Here is a 13,172-nt window from a genome sequence, read left to right as displayed (position 1 = left end):
GTCCGGGGAAAAAGTGAGGAGCTTTAAGTGATTTACGAGCTATTGCAGTTTTATTTTAATCCTGAAAGTATGTTGCGGTTCCATCAGCCTAAATCCTCCAGTAAACTCACCATGGTGGTTATCTAACCCACACAATCTCCACTTAGCTGAGTGGAAGGCTCACTAACACCAGAGCCGTATTCGCCGTAAGAGTAAATAGTACCGTAGCTAAAGCAACACTGTTCTGGGGGCAGGGTAGAAATGGTTAGATGTTGATTTTACTTATTTTTTTAAATTTGATTTTCCACTTCGATTTTGACCGACCGCTTCATAGAGGATGTGGAGTTGAATCGATGATCCATAGCCCAGCAAAGATAATGGAGTGGACTGGGTTCAATAGATGAGCATCGGCCCACTATAGATAATGGGGGAGGCAGTGTTGGATAGATGGGCAACTTCCTACTAAAGATAGTGGATGTCACGATATTGGATAGTTGGTCATTGGCCCGGTAAAGATGATGGAGGAGCCGGTGTTGAAAAGATGGGATGTTCAGTAAAGATTTTGGAGGGATGGTATTGGATAGATGGCCATTGGCCCAGTAAAGATGATGGAGGAGATGGTGATGGATAGACTTGAGAGATGCACAGTTACTAATTTAGGGTGTTGTGACTGACATATCTAGGAAAAACTCAACTATGTTTCATCCAGCTAACATGAAAGTATTTTTTTCAAAATGTTATAAGAAAGTGATATATGACCTTTACTTTTTTTAGGCTGGTGTATAAGGTTTTATATGTAATATTTCAGATTTCTTTTAAAAAAGTTGTACTGTATTTTGCCCACATTGTGGCGCATTAAGCAGCCAGGGCCTGCACACACACACGGTAGTTCTCTTCTCCTGTGCAATATAACCCCAGACCTGTCTGTAGTCTATAGAAGCAGCCGGGGAAGATCAGCTTCTCGTACCTGTTACAGATTCATAGAGACGCCAACGACTCTGCGCCATTTCCCCTTCGAGTAGGAAACTTTGTCATCTAGGAGACAAAGTCCATTTCAGGTGTAATTGGGGAGGGTGCTGGGTCGACTCATGGGAAGAAACCTTGTTTTGTTTTTGTTCTCTTGTGTTCTTATCCCCCAGTTTTATAGCCGGAGACATGATTTATTACATCCATCCATCTTAGGGGCTCATCCATCACAGTCCCGTTGCTAGGCATTCGTGGCAGCAGCTGTTTGCTTTGAATCAGACAGAAAAGTTGTCAATCATCAGAGGCAGGTGAATAGCATTAGAAACCCGCTATTGTCAGACGGAATAATTAATCAAAGAGAGAAAAGATAATTAAAAAGATATGACCCTTGCAAGTACTTACTCTGGGTTGCCTGGAAAAAAAAAATAGAAGAAAGAAAATCTGCCTGGTCTGTTCTAGACACTTAAGCAGCGGAGAGCTGATAAAATATGCACTCTACAGTGCATAGTTTTTAATTAATTGAAAAAGGTTCAACATTCAAAGACGAAGCTGGAGAAAAATTCTGATTATGAGCAGAAGTAATATTTATTGTTTGCATGAAAGGCTTGACATGAAGTTTTAACGTCCTGTCACAAATCTCCCGCATACTTTGCAATAAGTCGCCCCCGGGCTTCTATCTCCACTCTGGAATTCCATTAAATGAAAGTTGAAGGAACTTTGATTCAACCTTTCTGGTGAGTCCTCGTGTTCAGATTCTGAGAGAGCCTGCGTGGTGTAGAGAGCCCCTGTGTACCCCCGTCTTCTAGAGGGTCTATGTATGCCCATCTTTTAGAGAGTCCCCTGTATCTGGTGGTCTCTAGACGGTGCCCATAAATCCCCGTATTTTCTAGTACCTATGTAATTAGTGGGTTTTTTTGCGAGCTCCTTTTATCCCCATTTTTTCAAGACTCCATGTATTAAAATTTCTTGTGTGAGACCCTATATTTGTTTTTTTCTGGAGATATACCAGCGATAGGCAACATGTGGCCCTTCAAGCACTCACCAGTGGCCCCTGGCTTATTTCTGCTTTATTGTCATATTTCTTTGTTATACCCAGTAACACTTGTTTAAAATACTGTTGATATATTATCACATTAGGTGTTTCTTTGATTAAATATTTTATTTTAACTTATTACTGTAATTAAGGGTAAAGTGTGGCCCTTTTGAAGATTAGAGACCCACCCATGTGGCCCCTGAAGTGTATCAGGTTGCCTATGACTTATGTCGGCTATACATGGAGAGTCTGTGTATTCCCTGATTACTAGACAGTACATGTCATTCCTGTTACCGGGGAACAGTTGTATTTGCTATGTCCAGGACAGCCCGTGTGTTTCAGAAGTTCTGATACTGGTGGACTATGTTAGTGAGGCTTCCGGTGTGTATACATCTGGATGGGAAAGCAGAATAATTCATATCACTCTACACCAATCCTCCTCCAACTTCACCGTCCTCACAGTCATTACCAGCATGATCCCATCCACACCTGTATCAACAATCACAGAGAAGAGGACAAATACCATTGTTTTCCTGTGTCTCATAAATCCGCCAAAAATTCTGCTTTCCAGAAACACATAATAAATGGATCATGCATATACTTAGTTACCTACATATGCACCTTCAATTCCACGTGTCTATACCTCTCCGTGTGTACCGCGTGTGTATACCTCTCCGTGTGTACCGCGTGTGTATACCTCTCCGTGTGCACCGCGTGTCTATACTTCTCCATGTACATAAAAAAGAAATGTGAATTTTTATAACTCTACCGTGTCTATGTAATTATTATAGAAAATACTATTATAATGCTCTTATAATTTTATATATGGGATAGTGCACTCCCTACTATACTTTTATATGGCTATATAAATGACTTTTGTATGTATAGACAATATAAAAGCACACTGTCCGGGGTCTCTTCTAATATCCGTCTAAAAACAATAGGGTGTTGGGGGGGGGGGGGGGGTGAATTATTATACATAAGTTTTCATAACTCACCAATTATTTTCAAGACTTTATACATATATTAACAGAACATTATATAATGTTAAAGAGCATTCCAAGTTGTGGTTTTATATCCCCAGTATATCCCAAGAGAGACAATAGAATGTCCTAACGTATATATTATTGTTTCTCTTTCTCTAGTATTGATACTGAGTGTACCGGTCGTGTGGGCGAAGGCAGCCATTTTTAGCCTATACATTTACTAGGAACCAGCAACATATAATTGAGTCACGTGACCAATATTGATCACTCATTGGTCCCTTGTGAATTCTTGATAAGTAAACAACATGCCTCACACCTCACTAGTTTACTGATAGACTCTTGACTAAGTGATCCTTTGCATATTGGTTAGAGAAAAGATATTTGTTTTTTGTCCTCTTCCCCCCTCCCCCCCCCCACTACCCCTTGTATAAAACCACTTTGTTATCAGCCATCTGAACTGTGAAAGAGTTAATGTTGTCACGTAGTGTGTTTAGTGCTGACATGAATGTGTTGGGATATGCATACACTTCCACTTGAATGTTTAGGGTCATTGACACGACATCTAGCTCAGCTTACATTCTCCAGCAACACATGTAGACATTGTACACAGAGCCATCTATATCATGGAGCATGTTAATGTTTTGTAAACTAATATAACTCAGTATTTGTCTTTCCTCCCACTCTTTGGATCGTGGGCTTGAGAGAACGGACCGCTAGTATTTCACCATTATTTCTGCCTCTCTATCCAGAATACTCAAGTAAATTCCATGTCTCGGAATTGTTTCATGAGCCTGCACTTTGTACTTCGTATCTCAATGATGTCACTAGTTCCTAGTTAGGTGATTTGGCTGAGAGATGCCCACAAAGTGACTCCACCCTTTATAATGTTCAGACATTTAATGATGTATTATATTAGCCTTCAGTTATGATGCCAACATGTTATGCAGTGCTGTATAGAGAAAGTTTTATAACCCGCCTTATTCCCTGTCCAGTGGAGCTTGCAATCTAAATTCTCTAACAGGCACGCAATAACATTAACTAACTGAACTATTTTTGGACTGTGCCACAGTGGTTAGCATTGCTGCCTCACAGCTCTGGGGTCATGAGATAAATTCCGACCAGGGACCTAGCTGTGTGGAGTTTGTATGTTTACCCTGTGTTTGCCTGGAATTCCTCCGGGTGCTCCGGTTTCCTCCCACACTCCAAAAACATAGCAGTAGGTTAATTGGATTCTGACAAATGTCCCCCGTGTGTGTGTGTGTTAGGGAATTTAGATTGTAAGCTTCAATGGGGCAAAGACTGATGTGAATAACTACATATTCTCTGTACAGTGCAGTGTAATATAATTTGTGCTTTATAACTAAAACGATATTATTAATGCCCTGGTCGAAATGAAAGACAAGGTCCCAGCACTGTGACGCACCTACCTACTGCGCCACCCTGTAGTATTAATTGTTAATTTATAAACACAACATATTATGCAGCACTATACATCGTTTTAGAAATTGAAGGTTGCTAGAGTTGTATTTGTAAGGCTGGGTACACACTACAGATTTTTCCGACCAATGTGTTCTCTACAATGATTTTACTAACAACTGAGAAGAAAAAAAAGTCACGATCAGCAGCCGAACCATGTCCACAAAAAGCTAAAATGTGTTTGAATGATTCTTACAGTCTTTGGGATTTTCTTGCCTTTCCAGTTTTTATTCAGGCATCCACATGCTAAACGGATGTTTAAATCAGATATGGATAAAAATGATTGAGTACAGTGGATTCATTCATAGACACGAACCTTGGACAGACAATTGTTATGTCATAAAACCATCCCCGCCAAAACTAATGTATTGCTTTGGATGACTTCATGGCTGTAACACACGTGTTACTGATTTTGGGGGGGAAGTGAAGCTGTGTAGTTTCCCGAGAGTTAGTATAATTGTAAGAAAATAGGACCTGACAAATTGCAGCGACTCCCCCCAGATAGCGTTGTGTATGTCTGAGTGTGACAGGACTACTACATTTCTCCATCATTAATCTTGGTGTGTGTGGGTTGGGTGAATAATCGCTAACGCATTTCAACAAAGAAAAATGAAAGTTCTCTGCTGCATTTGTTGTCCATACCCTGTGACAAATAATATCTAGGATAGAGCTGGTGGGAACTTAGAGCCTGGTTTTCCATAGTACTGAATACGTGTTATAAAAAGACAGATACCATTTAAATACATTATACTGAGCAACATAGAGTGTGCAGCATTTGGAGAAGGCATGTAAAGTTCTGCCCTTGTTGTTGTACATTTTATTTGGAGATGGTTATGGAGTACATAGCGTTATATCTATACAACTATAGAACAGTGTCTAATGTTTTTTTTATTTATTGTTTCAGCTTAAAGACTCTTTGTCAGTGTATCTGTTTATGCCGCTGCGTTCCGCTTTTGTCATTGTGTAACCATGTAAATCTTGTGAAGACACAAGTCTGTGCCAGCTTGTACCTGTAACTTTGTGGAGCAACTGATAGCTGCTGTTTAGAATATACAATGACTTGGGCATCTATTTGTACATGTTACAGTGATAAATGGATGTAATTAGTTATTTCTCAATCTGCTGCCGTGTCAGCCTTTTCTTACTGGCAGCTGCCATGATGATCTCACAATTTGAGACTGAAATGCTTTGCTTAGATTGTCTGTGTGATGTATAAACAGGCCGTAGGAATAACAAAAGTCTAATTGATTAGTGACCAAAGCTGCCGACGTGGGTCAGACATTCGCAAAAATATGGCAATCTGCACAGAACAAATGCTGAATTACTTTTCAGTGTAAACAAAACTGTCCTGATATTTTCCTGGAAAGAAGGTATTGTTTCCCCATTGTCTAAGACATATTAAAGCTTTGGGGGAATAAGGGGTTAATTTCAAGGAAGTCTTATGTTTTTATCTCAAATATGTGAGAGTGAGATTTATTTACCGCACACTGGCCGAAGATTCGCCAGTAATCCTGCCCGGATGCCCCCAAACGTTCAAGGACCCTAGGCAGCTGCCCAAGTTCTTTCAGCTTAATCCAGGCTGGTTCAGTGCCATGTAAGATATTAGACTACGTATTAAGTAGAAGAGCAAACACTGGAGACAGTTGCACAATGGCGGGTCGGAGTGCCTTATTTGACTTTATGTGATTTTTTTTGTTACACGTCTGAACCGACGGTATTCTCTGCAGAATGTATTGAAGCAAAACATATTTTTACTACTTCGTACACTTCATTGGAATGCCCCTAGACTAATACACACACATATATATATATATATATATATATATATATACACACAAACATACATATTTATATAGTATAACAGAGGTAAGCTGTGGAACTATAAATCCCAGAATGTCCTGACAGTTTGTGGTTGCATAAGTCTTAGGAATGCTGGGAATTGTAGTTAACCATCAACTGTAGAAACAAGAAAATTTGCAACATTGTAGCCCATACCGACCAATCAGACATTTGCTTTCATTTTATAATTGTTATACAAAAGTTACAGAATCTGTCACTATGGCTTACACCTAAATGTCCCCAGTGTGCTTACCTCTGTAATATGATTGTAATAACTAATTTATTGGTTAATATAACTAACTAACTCCTGCATATGTCAACTGCCATCGTTGAGCCTAATTCATTAAGACAAGAAAAGCAGAAAAAACAGGAGTAAATTTGCTCCTGGACTAAACCATGTTGCAATGCAAGGGGTGCAAACTAGTTTATTATTTTGCACATAAGTTAAATACTGGCTGTTTTTTCATGTAGCACACAAATACTTGATAGCTTTATATTTACACTGAAATGTAAAGTTGATCTAGGACATGGCCTACCCCAACTATAAATCTGTCCCCACTTTTTAAATTTACCACCCTCTGCAATGCAACATGGTTTTGGCCCAGTGCAAATTAACTTTTTTTTTTGTGTCTGTGCCTTAATGACTGGGGCCCATTGAGATCAGGGCAGAATTGAAGTTGAACAGTTTACCGTATTCAATCTTTCTTATTATATTATATTTGATCTTTTAATTAAATATTCTACTTTTACTTGCTGAAAATAGTTATGTTCTCATAAAACAACACTTTTTTTAACGGGATGCCATAACTAGAATTTTTATCCGTTCACAAAACTAACAGTAATGTTATTAGGCCACTGCTATGGAATATGATAAGATTATCAGAGTCCTCAGGCAACATCTTCAGACAAAGTGTGGGGTACAACCCAAAATAAGTCTTTTAACCGGCGAGGGAGCAGATTATGATTGTGGACCAGAGACGCAGATCTTGGGCAGACCAGAGAGGTCAATTTGGGAGATCGATTTGAAACAAGGGATGTTGGTGCAGTTTTGTTAATGTCTTTATATGTTATTAGACATATTTTATGTTATTATTGTTTTGTAAAGTACAGGCAACCTGTGTAGGGACTGAAAGAGTGGAGCAGCAGTAAGTTCAATGCTACATTCTAAATAGATTGTAGGGGTTGAAAGTGTGGTTCAGGGATGACCAGTAAGGAGGGAATTGCAATAGTCAATGCCAGAAATGATGATTGCAGGAATTATAGTTGTTGCAGAGTCTTGTGTGTATTCTGGAGATGTTTCATAGATGTATGTTACAGGACTTTGATAGAGATTGGATTTGAGGAACAAAGGACAATTATGGGTGAATGATAACACCTAGGACAGAGAGTTTGAGGATTATGGTTGATTCTCGTATCCTAATGATTTCACAGTGATGTCAGCCTCTCTATACACTAGAACCTATCTATATCCAGCTGGGATGATACTGACTGTCTTTCCTGCATAATTTACTGTCAAATTAAAATAAGGATTCTAAAAATTATGATAATCCAATGGAAGAAAAATAAGGACAAGGGCCGTTTTTTTTTTCTGTTGAGCTGTGTAACTCTCTAGCCATGTAGGGGTTAATCTAGCTACACTATTTTCGTACCATACAGCGAGACTGGTCTGATTAATCGGTAGGCATTGAGGAAACACAGGGATCACACTGTCTCCACAGACTTTCATAGACCTGGCGGAGTGTCAACATATTCCACCGCAATTGTTCTCAATTTCTTGCACTGTAAACAACGAAAAGGAAACTTTCCTTCATGCCACGGCTGAAATTCCCCCGTCTGACGGTCATAAATAGGTAAAGAGCCCAAAGCACAGCTGGAAAACGCGCCAACCAATTATATTTTCATAATGACAAATTTACTGTCTGACCACAATGGGGCAAGAGCCCGAAACGCGTTCTGGAGACACAGTAGGTCACCTACTCACCGGCCTAGCTTTTATTGTGATGTATGGACCATTTCCTTGATTGGTCCCAAAGTTCTTCCCATCAAGTTATGTTTTCTCTGTATCACGTCCGTCAATGGCTGTACAACGGCCTATTTTGTACTTAGCCGCATGAAAAATGGAAGTGTCGAAATAAACTTTACATCAGATTATTGCTAACAGGTGGCCAGGATAAGCAGCCTGTTCCCACCACACGTATCTCACAATTTTAAACATGTATTGTGATATAAAAGGTATTTACCAAGATCCAGCAACGTGTGCTGTATTCCAGAGTCTATAAAACACATTTCTGGCAAATGTTATAGACAAAGGAAAGTGCTAGTTGCCAGCAGTTTTGGAGTCACTTACACTAGTAAAGATGTAAGTGAATTTGAGGGGGGAGGGGGGTCGGTTTCACACACACACCCCTCTTATAGAAACTAATCACATTGACCTATAAACTTGAGCCATGCACGACTATAAATATAAACACTTCACATCTCTCTTTTGCAGCTCCCTTTACTTTGTCTAGTGAAAATTTGCTGGTAATTACTTTACTGACCTGTCCTAAGGAACCGCAGAACGTTTGATGTTTCCCAAATATGTCACAAAATATGCGTTCAGGTACATCTTGTACGGTTTTCCTGCAAACCTGAAATAGACTCAAAACTCAACTGACTCCTTGCTTGGGGATCCTCTACACAGGAGCAGGCACCTTGCAGCTCCAAATGTTGTGGCTTCCAGCCTTTTTCCTGAAGAGCCGCAAAAAATCCCACTTCTAACCCCAAAATAATCTTAAAACAGAGGTAGAAATGATGTAGTGTTCCAGATGTTGAACTACAAGTCCCATTGTGCTCTTTCAGCCTCTGGAAGGACTAACAGTTCCAGCAGCTGGAGGCCGACAGTGACTTAAAGGTATGCTGTCCATGTCTGGTCCCACTGACTTGCAAGATTTTGTGACTACGTAATTATGGCGAAAATGATGTTTAGGCAAAAAAAGTTAATTATTGGTCTAGAGCAGAACTGGCCAAGCTGTGGTTCTCCACATATTGTGAAACTACAAGTCCCAGCATACCTGGCCAGCTATTAGCTGGCCATCTAGTGGCACAGCATGCTGGGACTTGTAGTTTTACAACCTGGGGAGCCACAGGTTGGCCAGGTCTGGTCTAGAGCATGGGGGTCGCTTAATGTAAATGGCAGCACTGATCTAGGGTCTCTCTAATGAGTCCGAACATGGCCTTGGAGATTTTATTTCCCTGTACATGCAATTGATTAAAAGCAAGACCATGAATTGTGCTTCGATATATAGACCTGGCCACTCCCCAGCACTGCGAGTCTTTGTAAGTAAATCTGAAACTGCTTAGCTTGTGCTATTTCCAAGCTGCGGCACAGGATTGATAGATATTCAGTGTAGCGTTATCACAAAGGTTTCATAGTTTCAGCTAGTGGGTTATGTACGGGCGCTTTCTTGTACTGAACTGGTTAACTGTCTGAGCCTTCGGTCCTGCACCTCAAATAGATACTGATAGATCAGTATTGACAGCTTCAGCTGAAATGTGACAAGTGAGGACAGAATACATAAGATCAGTTATCTATGGATCAAAGAACTCTGCATGAAGAGAATGGGAGAATCCACCATTTCACTCCAATGCTTTGCGATATTGCCTTGAATCTTGCTCAACTTGATAGAGAATATTTTTTAGATTTGCAGATTTAGAGTCCTAAAGCAAGATACTAACCCAATAATTTTCAAAATGTTGGATTAGAGGGCAGATTGTACTATATTTTCTTACCTTAATTGTCATAAAATCTTTTGTCTACTTCAATTTTTTTTCTAAGTTGCTCATTACATGCTACCATAACGGCCAGAATCAACAAATTAACTTGTAGCAGAAGTCTAAACCATAATACATTTTTTGATCTCATTATTTTTTTTTTATAAATACTATATTAAAATAAAATAGTTAACGCAAGTATTTTTTTTTTTATTTATTATTAATTTTTTTATAATTATTATTATTATTTTTTATCATGGAAATGAATTAATGGCGCCCAGTACAACCCACTTTGGGAAAGCTCAAAAATCGTCCATGACTCAGGTTTAGGAACAGGTGCATCATTTACTTCACTGTAACAACCCTCCGTTATTTTAAATTGTGACAATTATGTACCACCGTTCGGCTACGTGAAGGGAGGGCAGGACGGGGGCGGCCTGAGCTGGCGGTAAGGGGGGCATCTGGGCCGGACCCATAGTGGGCTACCTTGGTCTGGGTCATTGAGCTACCTCCCATTTTTTTTAGTTCATTTAAAATGTTCTTAATAGGCTGCTGTGTCCAGTCTCGCCCCCTGGTTTAAAATTTGACAGCCAGCCCCTGATGTGAGGGGGTAAGAGGTCACAGGTGTTTATGCCAATGTTAGAGTTGAATTATGATTGCACTGTGCAAGGCTATAATGATGATACTGGGTGCAGTAACAGATGAGTGACCAGTGAAGCTGCATTTGGTGGAGCTGAATATAGGGTCATATTTAGATGCAGTTTCAGCTAGAAATGATGTTATAATAACAGCTACAAGTGTTACGCTATAATTCTGTGTAATATTGAGACAAGCCCAATATCTGTGTGTGTTGAAGGCTGTTTCATGAGTTGTATACCCTTAGGAACCAAAGAACCACGTTACTGACAGCATACTCTGTAATTTACATGCAAATCTCTTTATTGCCGAAATGACATCGTTTTTGTTTGTTTGTTTTTTTTTTAACTGACAAAAAAAGAAAATAGGGAAACGTTGTTATTTTCAGCTGCAGATATTATACAGGCGACTTATCTGGATCCGAAGCCCTGGTTGGTATGTTGCCCTGTGATACAGTGTCTCCCGCAGTTTCCTATGCCACTATAGACTGGATTTGAGGTTGGAGCACGGCTCTGTCTTAGACAGCCCCCTCTCTGGTTTGGTAGGAGTTAATACACCGGCAAGGATTTTGCACCTTTTGGATAGCTTTTATGTGTTTTTACACGCTCTCCCGCAAATGTTGCTTAATATATAACGTTTGTGTTTCCCCCAATGCCTTTATATCATCCAGGCAGTGCTCTTTTATGTTCCGTGTCCTCGGTTACTGTTACACTCGGTGGATACGTTGTATCCAGGAAATAGAGCAGAGCTGTGTCATATCCAAGGGAAGCAAAATAATTAAGTAAAAATCCCAGAAGATACAAAGGCGTTAGTGGAAGACACAGAAGACAGGAAGATAGACACAGAAATGTATTTAGTAAATTAAATACTTTAAGATATTTTTTTTAACTGCTCATTAATTCTATCTCAGTAATTTCCTGTTAGATTTCTTGTTTTGGAGGAATTGGGAGTGTTTCAAGTTTTTTTAATTTTTTCTTGTAAGCCTGGATCTACTACTACCCCAGTCTGAGAATCATTAGCTATCTGTGCTGCTGTCTGGAGTCAGATGTTCGTGGGGGAGTTATGTTGTCCCCCAGCACTGCTGACCATGCACATGTGTGTAATCACAGTGCACAGCCTGGTGTTTCACCATCAGCCTGGAGAGTGACAGGTCATGTTTGTAGGCCGGAATGGAGGGAAGGAGTTAATTAGCTCACATCTTGTAGCGATAACCTTTCTGGAGCAGTAAAACAATGGAGGTGATCTATCTCGGTCATTCACAGAATTTCTGAATCATCAGATTCAGCCAGCGCCCACTAATAATGAACATGGTAGCGTAAGGGCAAAATCACCCGTCTCCCAAATGAGGGATCTGAATATTGCCCAGTGTTCATCAAAATTAGGAGTCTGCGCTGCATTAGAACGTGTCTTAGTATTGCCCTAAGGCAAGGCTACCTACCTGGGGCCCAGGTGTGGCCCCCCAAAGCTTTTCTTGTGCCTGCAGTTTCCCTAACAACCTCCTCAGGCTCTATCATTACTTTAAAGGCAGCTCATGCAACGTGTGGCCCTGGTGAAACTACAACTCCCAGCATGCCCTGGAACATGTAAGAAGAGCCACAGGTTCTCTGCTGAAAGGTCATCATAGTAACATTGTCGCAGCCTGGTTACATAGACCCTCTAATGTTTGTTTATACCACTTTCAGGATAAAACTAAATGTAACTCGACTTGGTGATTTATTGCAGTAGAAAATAATATATTTATTTTCTTTATATTTCTTAATGATGTTGCTTCTTCAGTACCAATAGATAGAGCGTCCAAACAATATGCTGAAATAATAAAAACTATGAATTATTACGATTACATATTTTAATTCAATAAATAGCCGGATTATTATAATTGATTTTACAGAAACATATATTTTGATGATAATTTAAGAATAAAGATTCTCTAAGCTGCGGTCACTACATCTGCATTTTAATTTGAAATGGGAAATCCTCAATCTCAGAATAAAACTTGCTTGTCACATTTATAGACATGATTGAAGGAATTATCTATATAGGGCAGCATGGCGGCACAGTGGTTAGCATTGTCTCACACTGCTGGGGTCCTGGGTTCTGATTCCGACCATGGCCTGATCTGTGTGGAGTTGGTTTGTTTGCGTGAGTTTCCTGTGGGTGCTCCGGTTTTCGTCCACACTCCAAAAACATACTGGTAGGTTAATCTGCTTCTGACAAAAAACCGGAGCCTAATATTTGTGCATTATGGTATTTAGATTGTAAGCTCCACTGTCGTATGGACAGATGTGAGTGACTAACTACATATCCTCTCTTCAGCGCTGCTTAATAGGATTGTTGCTATATAAATAAACAATACCGTGAAAGAATCCCAATTCCTTTATTCATCACATTGTAAGTAACACTTTAAAAGTATAGAACTTATATGTGTGTTTCTCTTCTAAGATACATTGTTTTCTGAGTAAATATTGCACAGCTTGAAGGAAATATTGCAGCTAAGTTGACATGAC

At 39.7% G+C, this 13,172-nt stretch overlaps 1 protein-coding gene across 2 annotated transcripts in view; it reads left to right on the top strand.

Moving 5' to 3' along the window:
• TSHZ3 (teashirt zinc finger homeobox 3) overlaps positions 1–13,172 on the top strand; it is a 69,145-nt gene that overhangs the window by 17,569 nt on the left and 38,404 nt on the right. The window lies entirely within an intron of this gene.

The sequence above is a fragment of the Mixophyes fleayi genome, chromosome 10 (assembly GCF_038048845.1).
Source record: "Mixophyes fleayi isolate aMixFle1 chromosome 10, aMixFle1.hap1, whole genome shotgun sequence".
NCBI classification, from domain to species: Eukaryota; Metazoa; Chordata; class Amphibia; order Anura; family Limnodynastidae; genus Mixophyes; species Mixophyes fleayi.
Note: the sequence above shows the minus strand (reverse complement) of the source record. Positions and strands in the feature narration are given on the sequence as shown.